Here is a 16,475-nt window from a genome sequence, read left to right on the forward strand (position 1 = left end):
AGGCATGTGATGTCAAATGGAAATTTTTAGTTTCTCCTATTTTCAAAGAAAAATAAATGTTGTGGTGTTCAGGCATGTGAAGTCAAATGGAAATTTCTAGTTTCTCCTATTTTCAAAGAAAAATAATTATTAATATTCTTGATTTTTAAATTTTCAGAAGAGTACATTCAATGCCATAACCCAAAATAAAGCACAGAACAATGTGGACTTTACCAGCATGTCCAGTTGAAGTAGGAGATTAGCTGCCATAAGTTGATGCTCAATTTCAGTTTGTCGGATACAGGCCATCAATAAGTGCATGATGCTGATACTTCTCTGTTGCCGTATCTGATGTAGTAGATGAATGCCTGATGCCCTGAGGTATTTGAGCTGATGGAATTCAGTAAACTTGGTCTGAACTTAAATTGCATCAATGAACAAAAGGTATTAGGGTATTCTATTTCCATTGGAAATCCCAAGAAAACTAAACAATTTTAACTTCAATATTTCCAAGACGTTTATTTCTACATTATTGTTACCACAAAATGCTGCATATTAAAGTTTCCTCGCATATAAATGGCTTTCACAACACTATATAATATCTTGACAAGGTTAGTTTGAACAGAGATGCCCAGTATATACGTTAGCAATCAAGAACACTACAATCAGATCATATCTAGAACCAGTGGCAGCAAAGACTTTTAAGAATTCAATATATGCATAGTTTATAACTTCCTCTATACAAAATGGGAAGGCTTCTTCCCTTGCTAAGCTTTATATGTTGTATCACATCTGTTGACTGAGAAAACTATCCATCCCCCACTTACAAATTACTGGTCAAGCATCACATATTAGAAATATATATATTCATTTGAAGGTCTCAATGTGGCTAACTATTTTGCTTATGGAGAGGCAATTTACATGGTAAATGTAATTTAAAGTGACATAGGTAATGCTATCTTGTAAAAATGGAAATTATATAGCTGTACCGTGGTATTTGCAAAATCTCATGGAAATATTGCAGTGCAGCAAATTTGGAACGTTTTTCATTACTTCTCAGAAGATGAAGGAATGGTTCCACTGGTGTAAACTGTGACAGGAACTTCTTGCAGTTTCCATTAAGGTGCATACACCTCACTAGTATAGCTGCTAAAGGCACACCTTCCTCCAAGTTCTTATACATTGCAACATTCACTAGTTTAGAGAGAATTTGTGGAGAACTAATAGCTGACAAATGCATATTATTAGTTACATAGTCAAAGGCAGTCACTAAAATTTCAATCATAGCTATTGATGCTGATGATGGAGTCAGTGGTAGTTCTATGGACTCCTTTGTGTGACTGCCTGGACTGCAAGCAACCTCCACTAGTGCTGGTAGAAGCTCTAGATTCCGCATCTCTGAAGGTGATGGATTGAGCAGATAGATAATGATAGCAGCCTCATGCACATTTCTCTTCAATGCACTCGCAAGATTGCATAAATGAGTCCCCTTCTTCTTAATATCCTGAATAATTGTTTTATCTTCTGATATAAGAAGCAAGAGAATAGAGACTGATTCCCTGATGATGTTTTCCCTTTTAGAAGCAGAAATGATCTCCAGTAATTTGTCAAGGATCTGTTGTTTTGTGGGACCGTGTTTCACCTCATTTTTCTTTTTCAGTAATTGCCAAATAGTTGTTATTTCCAAATCAGCATCTTCATGATTACTTTGATCTTCTTGGAAACAGATACTCGAAACAGTCTTTTCAAATATTCTAAGAAATTCAACCTGATTATCTTTTCTATAAATTGAATTCTCATCACACCAATCTTTCTCGCTAGTTGAATAGTTATTTCTTCTCCTTATAAAACTTCCTCGGGAAATGAATTCAGATAAGTTATACCTCGTACGTAGCGTAGATGAGAAACTGTGAAAGCATCTTAACTCATTTATAGGTGATCTTACTGGTGGTGTCCTCGCTTTTGCATAATAGTTATAGATGGGGGAAGTTTCCACATCTTTCAAATCTAGGACTGAATATTTTTCAAGTGAGATTGGTGATCTTCTAAATGATAGGCAACTCGCACTGACTTCATAGTCTTCCTTATCCACATGATATCCAGGAGATTTAAGAGGCAATGTGCTGACAGGTTCATACTGCAGACATTCAGCTAGATGGTTCCTGTTAGCAACCAGAAGATTGATGTAGAAGAAACCCAAAATAAGATAGATGATCATTTAGCAGTTGTTAATATACCTCTCACCAGTATTAGATGCTAAAACTTCTGGGCTCGTTGACTGGAAAACTGTTGGATACTCTACTAGCTGTGCCCTTTCCTGCATCAGTACTTTCAGAAGTTGATTTGTTCGGTGATTGATTATAAGAGAAAGTTCTGACAGTTTTTTATGCCCTCTAGCTATTTTATTAAAACACAATGTGTCTCAAAACATATTTGTAAAACTGTTTAGCTAATATTAATGGACTCGATATCTCCTCTCCTAAAATGGAGACAATGTTGAAGGAATTGCATTTAGATATCTATAACTGGCTTGTATGTCCATGGATTGCATATATGATGAACTTCTTGAATAACAGTAGCTGATCAATAATATTTGAATTCAAAAACTTCCCTAGATATTTTCAAGAGAAAAAAAACAAAAGAAAAGAAAATCAAGCTACTGTGAGTGTTTCAGAGAAGACACCAATGTTCGGGCAATGGAAATAATCAAAGTTTGTGCACGGATCCAAGGGTGTTTTAGTTTGGGCCAAATAGAAGGTGGAATGGGATGATCACTTCTTATGTGTTTCGGTTCTGAGATTTAGAACCTGTTTCATAGCAAGAGTTAGGGCAGTGAGCTGATCTAACATAACAAGTGGGGTGATCAACTAGACCAATCAAGTGGATTGGGTCATGCAAGGAGATGTGCCAAGCAGGCCCCTTGGGCCAGACATCCAACTAGGCAGGTCATGCTAAACTAGCCGAACTAACTAGGCAACTCGAGCAGATCAAGACTGGCAATATGGGCCAACTAGGGAATTGAGTCGATTAAGTTGAGTGATGTACAAATTCATATACTATTCAATAGGGAGAATACATTATCCTAAAATAATTCCAATGATACTATGAACCATAGAAATTAATAACTTGTTCCACTTGTTGTTACACTCTCATTCTTTTTCCATTCCATTCAACTCAACCAAACAACCTAATTTTATGACAATTGCATTTAGTCTTATTAAGCAAGAGATTTTCTTATCTCAAAAATAAAACAATAGACAAAACAGGTGGGGCACAATTTAGGTTATTGTTCGATCTGATGAATCAATATGTGAACCGAAGTAAATTGGTAAATCTGGCATGGTTTCTTTATGCCTGTAATTTAATATGTAATAAACTTAGTTCAGAATGACATATGACCATTAACTGAACTTCACCAACCCCTTGGAAGTTGGACTGAAGTAAATTGGTAAATCTGGCATGGTTTCTTTATGCCTGTAATTTAATATGTGATAAACTTAGTTCAGAATGATATATGACCATTTACTGAACTTCACCAACCCCTTGGAAGTTGGAAGGATTTATAGCACATTGTAATATAGTGTCTAGCTGAAGAATAAAAGAAAATGCTCTAAATATTAATTCTGGATATAGTTTATTAGTTGATAAATCTTGAGCTTATTTTTCTAATTCAATAAAATGCAGGTCTCTGTTTAAAACATAAATTACCTCTAAATCACTTTCTTCTTCTGAAGAGGCATTATGTGAGTAGAAAGAAACAGGTGAATCTGATTGAGACTCGTCTAACATTTCCTGGAGGCATCTAATGTCGAAGTTTTCTTTTATCTCCCCAGAAAAACTCATGTCCAAGTTTAAGAAAGTGTCGTCCTTTTCTGTGAAATGTCCTCGATCTTCAGAAATAGATGTGGTGGCCTCAACTGTTAGTGGTCCAGCATCTTTGACATTTAATGCATAGACCATGCTTTCCTGCAAAATTTATCTTAATAATAACGTTGGAGGTCCTTGAAGTACCTGGGCATATGCGTTGTTAAGAGAAAAAAGATAAGCTACATGATCAGCTTTCTAATACTTGCAGCACAATTCCTGAAGCAATGTTTTGAGTATTTTGAGTACTGATTCTAGATTAATTTCTACATGCATCATCAAAATGGGACTGATTTAGAGTCAAAACTGACTTCACTTTAATTTTTTGGTGAAAAATATTGAACGTTATGGTTACTTACAGAAGGAAAATTTAACCCAGGAGGCACTTGCTTGAGAGAGTTGAAGCATCTGGCACTGGCACATCTTGTACATCTGTTCATACAGAGTGACCAATAATTAATATATAAGAAGCCACATTAACTAAGCAAATTTCAATTCAGGCGTTTGGACTCCTAGATCTACTGCAAACAAGTAGATATATTAGAGGAAGGCAAATCAAGGTCAGTATACAAAATTGGAATCGCAATCTTCAGTTGCCACTAGTTGAAGAATGTTCAGTGGACATTTTATTCTCATTCTGGGCAGCAAATCAAGGAACAGATGTAGTCCGCACAAGTGATAAAGCATTAATCGTAGCTAAGTCTAGGATTATGATGGATGGATCTAACTGTGAATGCACAATAGTTAAATAGCATATGCTTGGCAAATGGAAGTTTGTCCAGATAATTAATGTTCTGCTGGCATAAAGGTACACATGATAAGATCATTAATGCAATTGTTTTTAACTTTTATAAAAATATGGGAAAGAAAAGAACCTCATGAATGGGCAATTCTTCATACTTTTACCAGAAACGATTCATCTTTTTGTCGGCAAAATTCTACAAATATTACTCACCCATACTTATTCTCTGCCTCTCTGTCACCGAATTCATCATCTGAGCAATCCCTAGTCCATGGGGGAGTTTCCCCATAGGAAACCACCTGATAGTACATCAACCAATCTTTATACTTCTTCACATGTTGCCTCGCGATCTCTTCGTCATCATCCCCAATCGCAGAAGAAGAAGAGGAGGAAGAGGAAGAAGAAAAGAAGCTCCGCCACAGGGCCGGCGCGAGCTCCTTACGGAAGCAACTGGGGGAGACGAGGAGGGAGTGGAGCAAGTGCATGATCATCTGCCACTGATCCCCGCTCAGTTTGCGGGCGAGTGCGAGGTAGAAATAGGCGCAGCAGACGAGGTAGCGATTGTGGACCCCGGCGGTGCTGCCCTCCTCGTCCAAGAGCGCAGGCATCTGCAGCATCTTCTCGGCGGCGGCGAGGCGGCTGGCGCGGTGGGCGGGGGAGATTCCAGCCAGCAGCGCGGCCTCGATGTTGTCGATGCCCCAGTAGAGGTTGGAGAGGACGGAGTGGTCGGAGAAGTCGAAGAAGGCATTGTGGGAGACGGCGAGGGCGCGGCCGCAGGCCAGGTGGAGGGCCTTGCGAGCGGCGGGATCGGAGAGGAAGCTGTTGAAGTGGCGGTTGATGCGAGCGATGAGGCGGCGGACGGAGGCGAGGTCGAGGCTGTGGTCGCAGAGGAGAGGAAGAGGAGGAGACAAGGGCAAGGGCAAAGGGGAGGAGGCCATTGGAGAGTGGAGATTGAAATGCAGAGGCGAGGCGAGGTGGTGGATGAGGGAATGAGTGAAGAAATGGAAGGAACGTTGGCTCGTGACTGCATGCGGACAAAAGAGTCGCAGGACCCGCCGCTAGATGACATAACATGACGTCAACGAGCACGAGAACGAGAACGAGAAACAACGACCGTGAGAGACGGAAGGTTTGGTTGGTATTTTTTTTATATAAAAATAAAAAAAAATGTTCTTAAAATATTTAATAATTTTCTAAAAAAATTATTTTAAAATTTTACTAAAGTTAAAATATCTTTTAAGATATTCCTTTTGCTATAATAATATAATATAATGTAAAGTACTTATTTGACCTTTTTAAAATATCATCTATATTGAAGCGTTTAGTTAATAAATTAAAATGTAAAGATTTAAATAATTTTTAATAAATTTTTAACTTTCCTCTAAAAATAATATTTAAAAAAAGAGAAGTATTCAAATTTCTAAAAATTATTTATACAGTGTTTAAATTTCTTTTAAAATTTATTTAAAATGGTTTTAAAATTCTTTCTAAACTTGTTTTTCAACAAATTATTTAAATTATTTTTAAAATTGATGTATTCGAGGGAACCGTCCGGTTGAAGTGCACCCTTGACCACCCTGCGCGGTCAAGACTTTCCCAACATGCCCTACACGATTCACTTTCTCGTAACCCGCTTGTGCACAATAACTTCCCTACGTAGGGAAATCCTTGTTAAGTTAATTCTCTTAGATAGGGACAGATCCAAGAATTAAAGTTAGGTGCAACATAAACTTAGAGTTAGATTGGGTTTTGAGTGTGGAAGGGGTGGACTTTAGTAGGCTAAGTAAAAGAATTTGCATAGATAATATAAATATATATATATAGAAATTTGATATCTTGCGCGATACATTATGCAAGACTGTGTGTCGGTAGGATTTTTTTCTTTTTTATTTATTTATTTTGACTTGCGATTAAGCCATTTAGGATTTTGCTTTTAGAGTTTAGGAGTTGATTATAATATTAAGCATAAAAAAAAAATTAGGTATTCATGAAGTGTACAGGATAAGGAGGTGAAAGTATACCGCATAGAGGCTGCTCTTCTCTTTATGACGTTTGTTTTTCTTCTCTCTTGTTCACACTCACCCAAAATTTCTTTCCTCAACATAGAGCTAACTTGATCATTGGAGGGGTTACATCAACGCCCACTGACGCATATTGACTTGTAGGACTTCAAATTTAGATAGCCCCAATGACAGATGCAACTATGACTTAGAGATTGGAGGATGGAGGAGGGGCTCAAGCGCATGGAGAAGAAGGATACCATTAGAAATGATTTAAACTGTTTTTAAAATTTTTTAAACAATGTTTTTCAAAAAATTATTTAAACTAATTTTAAAAATCCTTTTAAAACTCTTTTTTAATAATTTTAAAATATTTTTAAAACGGTTTCTAAAAAAATTTGAAATATTTTAAAAAATATTTTTTGAAAATATTTTAAAATTTCAAAATAATTTAAAAAGAATTTAAAAAAAAATATTTTTAAAAATTGGGGTTCAAAAATATTTTAAAAACTATTTTTTTGAAAATATTTAAAAAAATGTTTTTCAAAACTATTTAAAAAATTGTTTTTCAAAAATATTTTAAAACTATTTTTAAAAAAATTCAAAAATTTTTTCAAAATCTTTGAAAAATAGTTTAAAAATTTTTCGAAAACCCTAAATCCTAAAATCCTTTGAAAAATACTTCAAAAATCTTTTGAAAAATACTTTGGAAAATTTTTCAAAAATCTGTTGAAAACATTTTTAAAAACTCTTATAAAAACCTTCAAAAAATACTTTTTGAATTTTTAAAAATACTTTTAAATTATTTTTTGAAAAGCCTTTAAAAAATACTTTGAAATATTTTTCAAAAAGCCTTTAAAATATTTTTTGAAAATCATTTGAAAAATAGTTTTAAATTATTTTTTAAAAATCTTTTGAAAAATAATTTGAACATTTTATGAAAATAATTAGAATGACTTGGGTATCTTTGCATATGGGTTTCCTATTTTGATGTATGTTAAAAAGGTGAGATTTATGAAATTTAAAGTTAAAAGGAGGAAGGTGTTGAAAGAACAATTTTAAAAATAAAAAACAATTGTAAAATTAATGTTGATTGTGTATATTATTTAATTTTATTAAACTTTAAACATGTTATTGATAGAAACAAAAAGAAGATTGTTAATGCAGTCAATACTAGATAATCGAACCTATATTTTAATACATGATAAAATTTTAAAGTTAGGTATTGATTTGTCTAATCTATGTGTTAAGTATGCAGGTGTACATCACTTAATATGAAAGTCCTAGTGGATCATGAGAATCAAACACTAGGCAGATAAAGTCTTAGTAGGTCAAAAAGATCAGACACTAAGCAGGTAAGATCCTAGTGGATTAGGAGGATCAAACATTTGACACAAGAATATCTAAATGGGTCAACAAGATTAAGCATTTGACAAAGGTAAGCAACTTTGAGTAACCAGGCAAGGTATATCTAGAAGAGAATCTTTTGGCAGAGAAGATTGTGAAGAGTGACTTAACTCTGAGACGACGATAGTCTTTCTCTAAGCATTGACCTAACTAAGAAACCAACAAGAGTTTTAAAATCAAGGCCAAAGATAGCTTTGACTATCCTAGTGGTATTTAAATTAAAAAAATATACCTATTGTGCTAACCTTGTGTTGTAGAGATAAAATAATTTTTGTAGGTGATTGAAAGAGGTTATTGATCAATTGGAAGGATTGAACGACCAAAAAAGTGTATTTAATCGATTGAAAACTCTGATCAGCACAGTGTCACTGACTTGGCAGATGATGTGGGATAAATTGTTGTTAGATTTGAGGGGTGTCCTAAGGCAATCGCCTTATAGTTATATTATTTATTGGATAAATAGCAATTCACTATTTGAGTGCACATTCTATATGTGTTTGATTGGACCTTAAACTCAAATACTGAATGCCTACAATATGATTCATAGTATGAAAGAATTTGTGATTGGATCACAACTCGTGAGCATCTCTACATGTGTAACTATGAATGTATTGAAATTTTCCCTAGTCGAGGAACTGATGAGTACGGACGTCATCGATTATGTTGAGACTAGCACGTTTAGACTCCTTGGTTAGCTAAACAACTGATCATACTGCTGGAGACATTGGATGTTGAGAGTTAAACGTGGATGTTGGTTAAAGATAACCAGTTCATTGGAGTGACCTACCTTGAGACTTCATATGGTTCGATATATATATATGTCAATGAAGATCTCAATGCAGCTTAAGTATGAGTTTCCTTTGACTTGCGATATTCAAGTCACCTTGGTCATGGAGACTTATACTTTGACATCTTAAGCAAGCATCTCCGAGGATGTATGAATCCAAGATGATTGGGTATAAGTCGAAGTGCCCGAAGGTGTTTGAATAACCCACAGAGGTTCATCGCTCCTTGGAAAAGGAGACGTATACCCTATGTCCGTTTGTCAGGATTGTTATTAAAAAGTCTTTGGCTAAAGCATTACATGTCAAGAGTACGGTACTCTTGGACACATGTATAAGTAACTTGAATCCACAGGATAAAACATCAACTTGGACTAGGTGTGACGTAGTCAGCCTAGTGGGGACCGACACATAGACCATGTCCTGAACCAAGCGGGTATAAGGCGGTGAAAGGAACGAGGCACGTTTAATTGGAGTGCTGAAGGGTTTAGAAGATGTTCTAGAATCAATCATTGATTTTTCGATCAATTGGAGATCATGATGTACTACTAGGTGTCACTCATGATCATTCCATAATTAATGGTTAATTATTGACGACCAACATAACCAGGAACCTATTAGGTCGCACGCACTACAAGTTCTCCGAAGGACTTAAAATGAGTTTAAGAATTGAATTCTCAGAATGACAGAAATAATGTCTGGTTGGATCGGACAAAGGACAAAATGATGGAACCCGTCTTTACAAAGACGAAATGAATGAAACTGATTTCGTTCAAATCAGAGGTCGTTTGGTTAGTAAACCAAATGATTAGGTTTTGAACCAAAACTGAATCAACTTAGTTTGGTTTATGATGGAAGAGATTTTGGTAGAACGGATGTGATGAAAAGCTTCGTCTTGTGAAGACGAAATGAACATAACTAATCAAATCAGAGTTCGTTTGGTTAGTGAATCATACGAACCAAAACGAACCCGGTTTGCTATAGTGCGGATCTGAACCGGTTCAGCCCAGTTTAGGTTTTTAGGTTTTGGTTTTCTTGGTTTTTGGCTGCCATATTGTGAGAAAACAAAGAGGAAAGAAAACTATGGTTTAATTAAAACTTGGCGTTTTGATTAAAAACACTATAGCTCCTCAAAATACCACCATCGCAAGAAGCCACTGTTCCTCTTCTTTCCCCGCGCATGCACTGACCCTGGCTTCTTCCCCGTGAGAACGATGACAACCCTAGATTAGATGTCACGAGTAGGGTTGCAAATTGTTTTTAAATACCGAAAACCCACGATAAAAACAAACAAGTAAGTATAGGGGCCTCGAGTCGTGTTTTTCCAAGGTTTAGTAGAAGCGGTTTAAATCGAGCTTAGGTGTGTCGTATTTTTTGGGTTTTCTATGAAAATAGAGGTTTTTTTTTTTTTTGGGGTTTTGTATTTCGAAATGAAATGCAAATTAAATTGGGACGTGAATGAAAATTACAAGTAACTGATCTAAAAATGAAATCATAAAGCAAGGCAAACCCTAAGGATGCAATTCAAATCAATTTCGAGAAGTAAAATCTAGCTAACAAAGAAAAGTAAAATCTAGCTAAGCAATTATGCAATGAAATTATTAGGTTATCAACTAACATGGATTCCACTGATTATGCCACTCAATTCATTACACTGATACGTGGAGCCAACAAAATGGCATGCTACAGTGCAATTCCATGAATGAAATCAGGATTTCAATGTATCAACTTGAACGAATTGCAAAACCAAGCTAAACAATTCTTAAGCCAATCCAAATTCAATCACAAACTAATCATTAACCACCTAACCACATTAACAAGAATTCTAAAACATCAAATTCAAAAGAACACAGCTGCTGAAATTAGAATTTCAGAACTGGAAATTTTCAGGAATTCAGAAACTGGAATTTCAGATTTCAAGGAGGTTTCGGTTGGCACAGAACAGTGGGTTCAATGGAGAAATCAGAATCCAAGCTGCATTTGAAGAAGTTGAAGGGAAGCTAATCAAATAATTTGATACATCCGCAACATTTGGCACACAACAGTAGCTTCGGAAATCAGAAATCAGATCCCAAACAATCAAAACTGTGAAACGAACTAGATTAAATCCAACCAACTAAACTAGGATTAGGAATCAACCAAACATATGTGATTAACCAGAAAAGAACAGCAACACGATTTAAAATCTGATAAACAGAGAATAGCAATGTTCAGAAATCGGAATGCAGTAACCGGAAATGTTCAGAAATGAGACAATGACAGAAAAACGAATTCATCCCTTTCTTCTCCGTCGAATTCCCGTAGCTTGGTGTCAAACAAGACATTTAATCTCCTTGAAGCTTGAAGATGGTATTCGGGTGGCTTTGCTAGCTTCCAAAACCATAAACAACCGAGGAAACCCTCACCCGGCGTTAACAGAGATGGTGCTGGCACGTTTGAAATGGGAGAAACCGGAATCCGCTGCTCCGTCTAGCTCCTACGGTGCTTCTGTCAATGCAAGGATGCCACGCGATCAAAGGAGAACCCCTCCAATGTCTCGCGGCTCCGAATTGCCCAACTGAAGCTTAGAAACCAAGAAAACAGGGGCGACTGCAGCTGGAAGAACCCCCTCCGTCGCGCGTCGTCCGGTCGCCGGAAAATGCCCAATCAACCGGATTTAGCTTCTTCAGAGACCAAGGAATGCAATGGAGTTGATTTGGGAGGAATCGGGCTCGCCTACACGTACGTCGCGCGGCAGAAGTCCTTCTCGCGGGACGATGTGCTTTAGATGTGGATATGTTTGCACCCTTGCAACCCAACAATCCCCCCCCTCAAACAAAGGACCACTGGGAGCTTGCCCCTACCATTTCTCATGGTCCGGCTACCATTTCTCATGGTCCGGCTGTCATGCCCCTCATGGTGGCTGCCATTCCCTCATGGTCCGGCTGCCATGTCCACATGGTCCGGCTGCCATGTCCCTCATGGTCCGGCTGCCATGTCCCTCATGGTCCGAGCCTCCCCTACTTCATTTGTTTTTAAGGTTCAAAGCACATGGTTAGATCTAGATCATGGCTCATCCGGCGGTTAGTCCGGTAAAGAGCGGCCTCGCTCTGATACCAATTGTTGGGTCCAAAAGGATGTCTGTATCTCCACAATGGCATGATATTGTCCACTTTGGGCCTAAGCCCTCATGGCTTTGCTCTTGGGCTCTCCCCAAAAGGCCTCACACCAATGAAGATACTTTCCATCCTTTTAACCCCATGATCTTTTCCATATGCTTTAGATGTGGGACTATGTTTGCACCCTTGCAACCCAACAATATTAATAACAAAGAGCATTGCAGATGCTCTTATGCATGCACGCATGCATTTGATTACAAAATTGTCTCTTTAGTTTGATGCGAGCCAAGTGAGGGCAGTGGCCAGATGATGCCTACTGTCACGCGCCTTCCCTGTGGGTCCGACCACGCTTTTCAAATCTTTCAGCTGATAAAAGAATGGAAGGAAAAAAAAGAAAAGAAATTGAGAATGAAGATGATCTAGTTTCTATGGAATTCGAGAGACCTTCACATTGTAATGGCAAAATAGTAAGATATATTATTGTCAATCAGTTCGATCCAATTAATCACTAGTCTAATTTGAATAAGTCCATGCACATAATTAATTAATTCCGAATGCTGGAATTGTGAACCCACATGATATATATGATTATTCATCGAATCGAATGATGAAAAAATAGAAGACCGTTCGCCAGGAACCTTATTCAATAGTAGGCGGCAAGATAAAAAGAGAAAAAGAAAGCATATCCGCTTTAAGTGCTGCTATCTGATCATGGAATAGGAATCTTTGGCTTCTTAGGTACGTCAGTCCGGGTCACATAGGCTATGAAGAGAGGACAGAGCCTTAAGCCCCAGAGAGACCTCTTTCTTCCGTCTTTCGGGTTGTAGGGCGTAGGGTAGGACCCTGTTATGGGTGTTATAACCCTCCCCCCCTCACGGATTCGGTCATCTAGGACTTGGCCTACTCTACCCAGTCAGCTCGGCTCGGCAGCCCAGCACTGCCAGTCAATTCGGCTCGACAGTCAATTCGGCACTGCCAGCCCACTGCCAATTCTCAGCCTAGCAGCTCGGGCTGGGCAGCACAGCTCTGCTATTCGGCTCGGCAACTCAGCCCGCTTCAGCTCAGTTCGGCTCGACAGCCCACTTCAGCTCAGTTCGGCTCGGCAACCCACTGCAGCTCAGTTCGGCTCAGCAGCTTAGTTCTGTCCATTCAGCTCCATTCGGCAGCCCAGCACTGCCATCCAACTCGGCTCAGCCCTCCACTGCCATTCGGCTCGGCAGTGTCAGCCCGGCACACTCAGCCCATTTGGCTCGGTGTCTCAGTTCTGCCAGGACCACTAAGCCCACTCAGCGTTCATTTTACTCAGCCCATGTGACTTGTCATAAGGGTATGCTCCAGGTCATATCATGTCAAGAAAAGTCTTATCAAGATCTTCTCAAGGACCATGCCTTGTCAGAAGGATGTGACTTGTTAGAAATGGTCTTCTCTCTCTCTATTTAACAACTTTGTCAAGCATTAAATGAAGATGTGATGGATCTCTCTCTCCAAGGGCCATACTTTATGAGAAATGGTCATACTTTCAAAGGAACGTGATTAGTTGTGACTAGCATTAATGAAGGTGGTCTTCTCGAGGCAGGGTCAATCCTTCAACAAAAAGGACTCCTCTTCTAATCAGGACAAGGGGAGCTCCGAAGGTATAAAAAGGGAGGAAGAAGGAAAACGAGAGGAGGCTCCGGGCTCTCTCTCTTCTCTCTCTCTCTCTCTCACTCTTCTTATCTTTTTTGGGTTGAATTTTATTTCATTACAGTATTTTTTACTGTACTTCTTCTTCCTCCTGACTGGGGCTGACTTGAGCGTCGGAGTGGCCGTCCGGGGACTCCCCGGCGCCAGGATGACCTCTGTTCTCCGGTGATGTTTCAGGGCCTTCCGGTAGTTGATCCTCTCTCCTTCCTCGGTGTGGAGGCCCTCTCCGGCGGTTGCACCCCCCTCTCTTCCCCTGCATGCTGACTGGTCCGGTGACGCGTCCGGAAGCCGATCTCAACAGGAAGAATATATAATCTCTTATCTTAGATACTCCAGATATTTTTGAGGGTGGAACTCGAACTATGAACATTATGTCTTAATTTGCTTCAATGTTAGGCGTTATAGTTGGAAGTCTATGGACTGCATCAATTTGTAGGCAATCCACAGTGTAGGCGAAGATGCTGGCTTTGGATTCTGGACAATCCAGGTAATATCCTTTTGATAATAGTAATTATAATTTTTTAATTTAACTCCTATTTATAGAAATTGACCTTATAAAAGAATTGGAGTGACAAATTTCATATTTTCGTTGCATAAGAGCATCTCTTCTGCAAAAAGGTGGATCCGCCACCTTAGCGGCCCCACACGGTCGACCTCACGATCATCTGTGAAGAGGTAAATCGAGAAAGTGCAGTTGGTTACGACGAAGGAGGGTATTGCATAAGAGCATCTCCAACGTTAGTTAATAGCGTGTTAATAACACCTCTTAATCTTTCACCACATGATGTGGAGGAGATTTATTCTCTCACCACATGACGTGGAAGATCATATGAACGCGCGTTCATCCCCGGGGCAATGGTGCAACGGTAGGACATCCGGATTGTAACTCAGGGACTCGCGATTCAATCCCTAGCTACGGCATATTTGCAGGAATTTTTCTCCAAATGGGGAACGCAATCAAAGGATGCTGGGCATCTGGATTGGCCACCGTATGCGCTTCCCGATTTACCCTGGTGGTCGGTGGGAAACTCAGTGGGACCGGGCCGACCACCCCCAGAGATGTGGCTACTGGGATTATCATTTTTTTTCATATGAACGCGCGTTCATGTGACAGGGATTAGAGCCGTCAATTTGGGTTGGGTCCGTCGGGTTGGGCCGACCCGCCAACAAATTTAAGCGGGTTGGGTTAGAAATTTATCAACCCATCATCAGACGGCCCTAAATGGGTCAACCCAAGCGGGCCGCGGGTTCAGGCGGGCCAACCCGTGGCGGGCTCGGGTTGGCCCGCGGGCCTGGAAAAAAATTAATAAAAAAATCAAATAATGAATAAGTTGTTACACCTTATCAATTATAATAGCAAACCTAAATCCAATGGCTGTTAACTTAAACCTAGATCTAACGGCGTAAGGAAACATTTACTTTATCTTTTCTCTTCCGCCTTCACGAATCGCTAATCGCAAATCCCATTCCCGTTCCCATTCCGCCGACTGCAGCTTTGTCATTCCTTTCCCTCCCTCGGCCTCGCTCCGTCGCTCGTTGTCGCTGATTGTTCTCTTGCGGTTTGCCTCCCATCCGCCTCGCTTCGTCGTTCCCTTCCCTCTCATCCACCTCACTCCGCCGTTCGTCGTCGTTGGTCGAGTGGTCGTTCTGCCTTGCTCCGTCGCTGATTGTTCTTGGTGCCTTCCGCGCCGAATCTCATCCCCCACTCGACGACCCAGCAAGGCAGCAAGTATGTTACTGAATGCTGATTACTTCCTTATGTCTTGACTCTTGATTAATATTTTGCTGAGAGAGATTTGTTATCAGTCCAGCATCTGTTTTTTAGGTTCTTGTTTGTGCATAAATTTCTTCAAAAGTGGAATATTATGTTTGATGAATTTGTGCACTTTTGTTTAAAGTATAATTCATCAAAAAAAAAAACCAAATCCAAGTTTCTGATAGAGATACATATTTGGCCTTTCATTAGTTCATATGTGGTCGACTCATTTGCTTTTTTATTTTCTCAATTTTTAGTATTAGTCTTTTAATGCCCCTCCGACAATTGTAACAACGTTATTATTTTCCTACCTTCTTTATTCTACTTCAAGTATTACTTTAGGTTGTTCAGTGCAATCTCAATTTAATTCTCTAAATTTATTTCTTATTTTACTTACCATGCAAGTCTTCTTTGTTATTTGTCTTCCTCTAGGGGTTACTCAGAATTTGAGGATGGTGCATGCTCTCCCTTTTTTTTGGTTTTTGCTTGTGCTGTTGTGCATAAAGTTCTTTAAAGTGTTTTTTGAATAGTCTTTTTTCTGTTTAAAATGCCTTCATTAAATTTGTTTGTAGAGTTGTGTGCCAATTACTTATTTGGTCAAATTTATATCTTTATCAAACTGTTTGGTTATGTAAATGATACTTGATGTGTGGTGTGGAATTTTTTTGTTGTGGTGAAGTTTTGCTAAAGTTTTAGATCATTTGCTAAAGTTGTGCACTGTTGTGTTGTCTGTTTGTTAAGCAGGCAACAACCATTAAGCTTTGCAGCAACAGGCATGAGGTTAAAGAAGACATGGATTCATCAATTTTTGACTAAATGTGCATTGTTGTGTTATCAGTTGGTTAAATATAAGTTTTGGTGAAGTCTTACAATTTTTGTGAAAAGAAAGAAGATGTTTTTGATGGTATGTTTTTGTTAGTTATATATATTTGTATTTTCTACAGGTGTTATAATTATAAGTCACAAAATTAAATTGTAAAAAATATAAATTTTGAATAAATAAATTTTTTATTATTATTATTTTAGGCCCGTGGGCTGGCCCGCTTAACCCGTGACCCGCCTTGAATTGGGTTGGGTTGAAGATTTTGTAACCCGCCGAAATGGTGGGTTGGCCCGCTCCGCCCCGCCGGATGTTGGGTTTTTGATGGGTTGGCCCGCCCGTTG

At 38.8% G+C, this 16,475-nt stretch overlaps 1 pseudogene; it reads right to left on the minus strand.

The window, feature by feature from the left end:
• Positions 1–153: 153 nt before the first annotated feature.
• LOC141812335 (putative E3 ubiquitin-protein ligase LIN) lies at positions 154–5,615 on the minus strand (annotated as a pseudogene).
• Positions 5,616–16,475: the final 10,860 nt, after the last annotated feature.

This window comes from Curcuma longa, chromosome 18, assembly GCF_044706935.1.
Source record: "Curcuma longa cultivar G26 ecotype Majalengka, Jawa Barat chromosome 18, ITB_CL_G26_1.1, whole genome shotgun sequence".
Taxonomy (NCBI): domain Eukaryota; kingdom Viridiplantae; phylum Streptophyta; class Magnoliopsida; order Zingiberales; family Zingiberaceae; genus Curcuma; species Curcuma longa.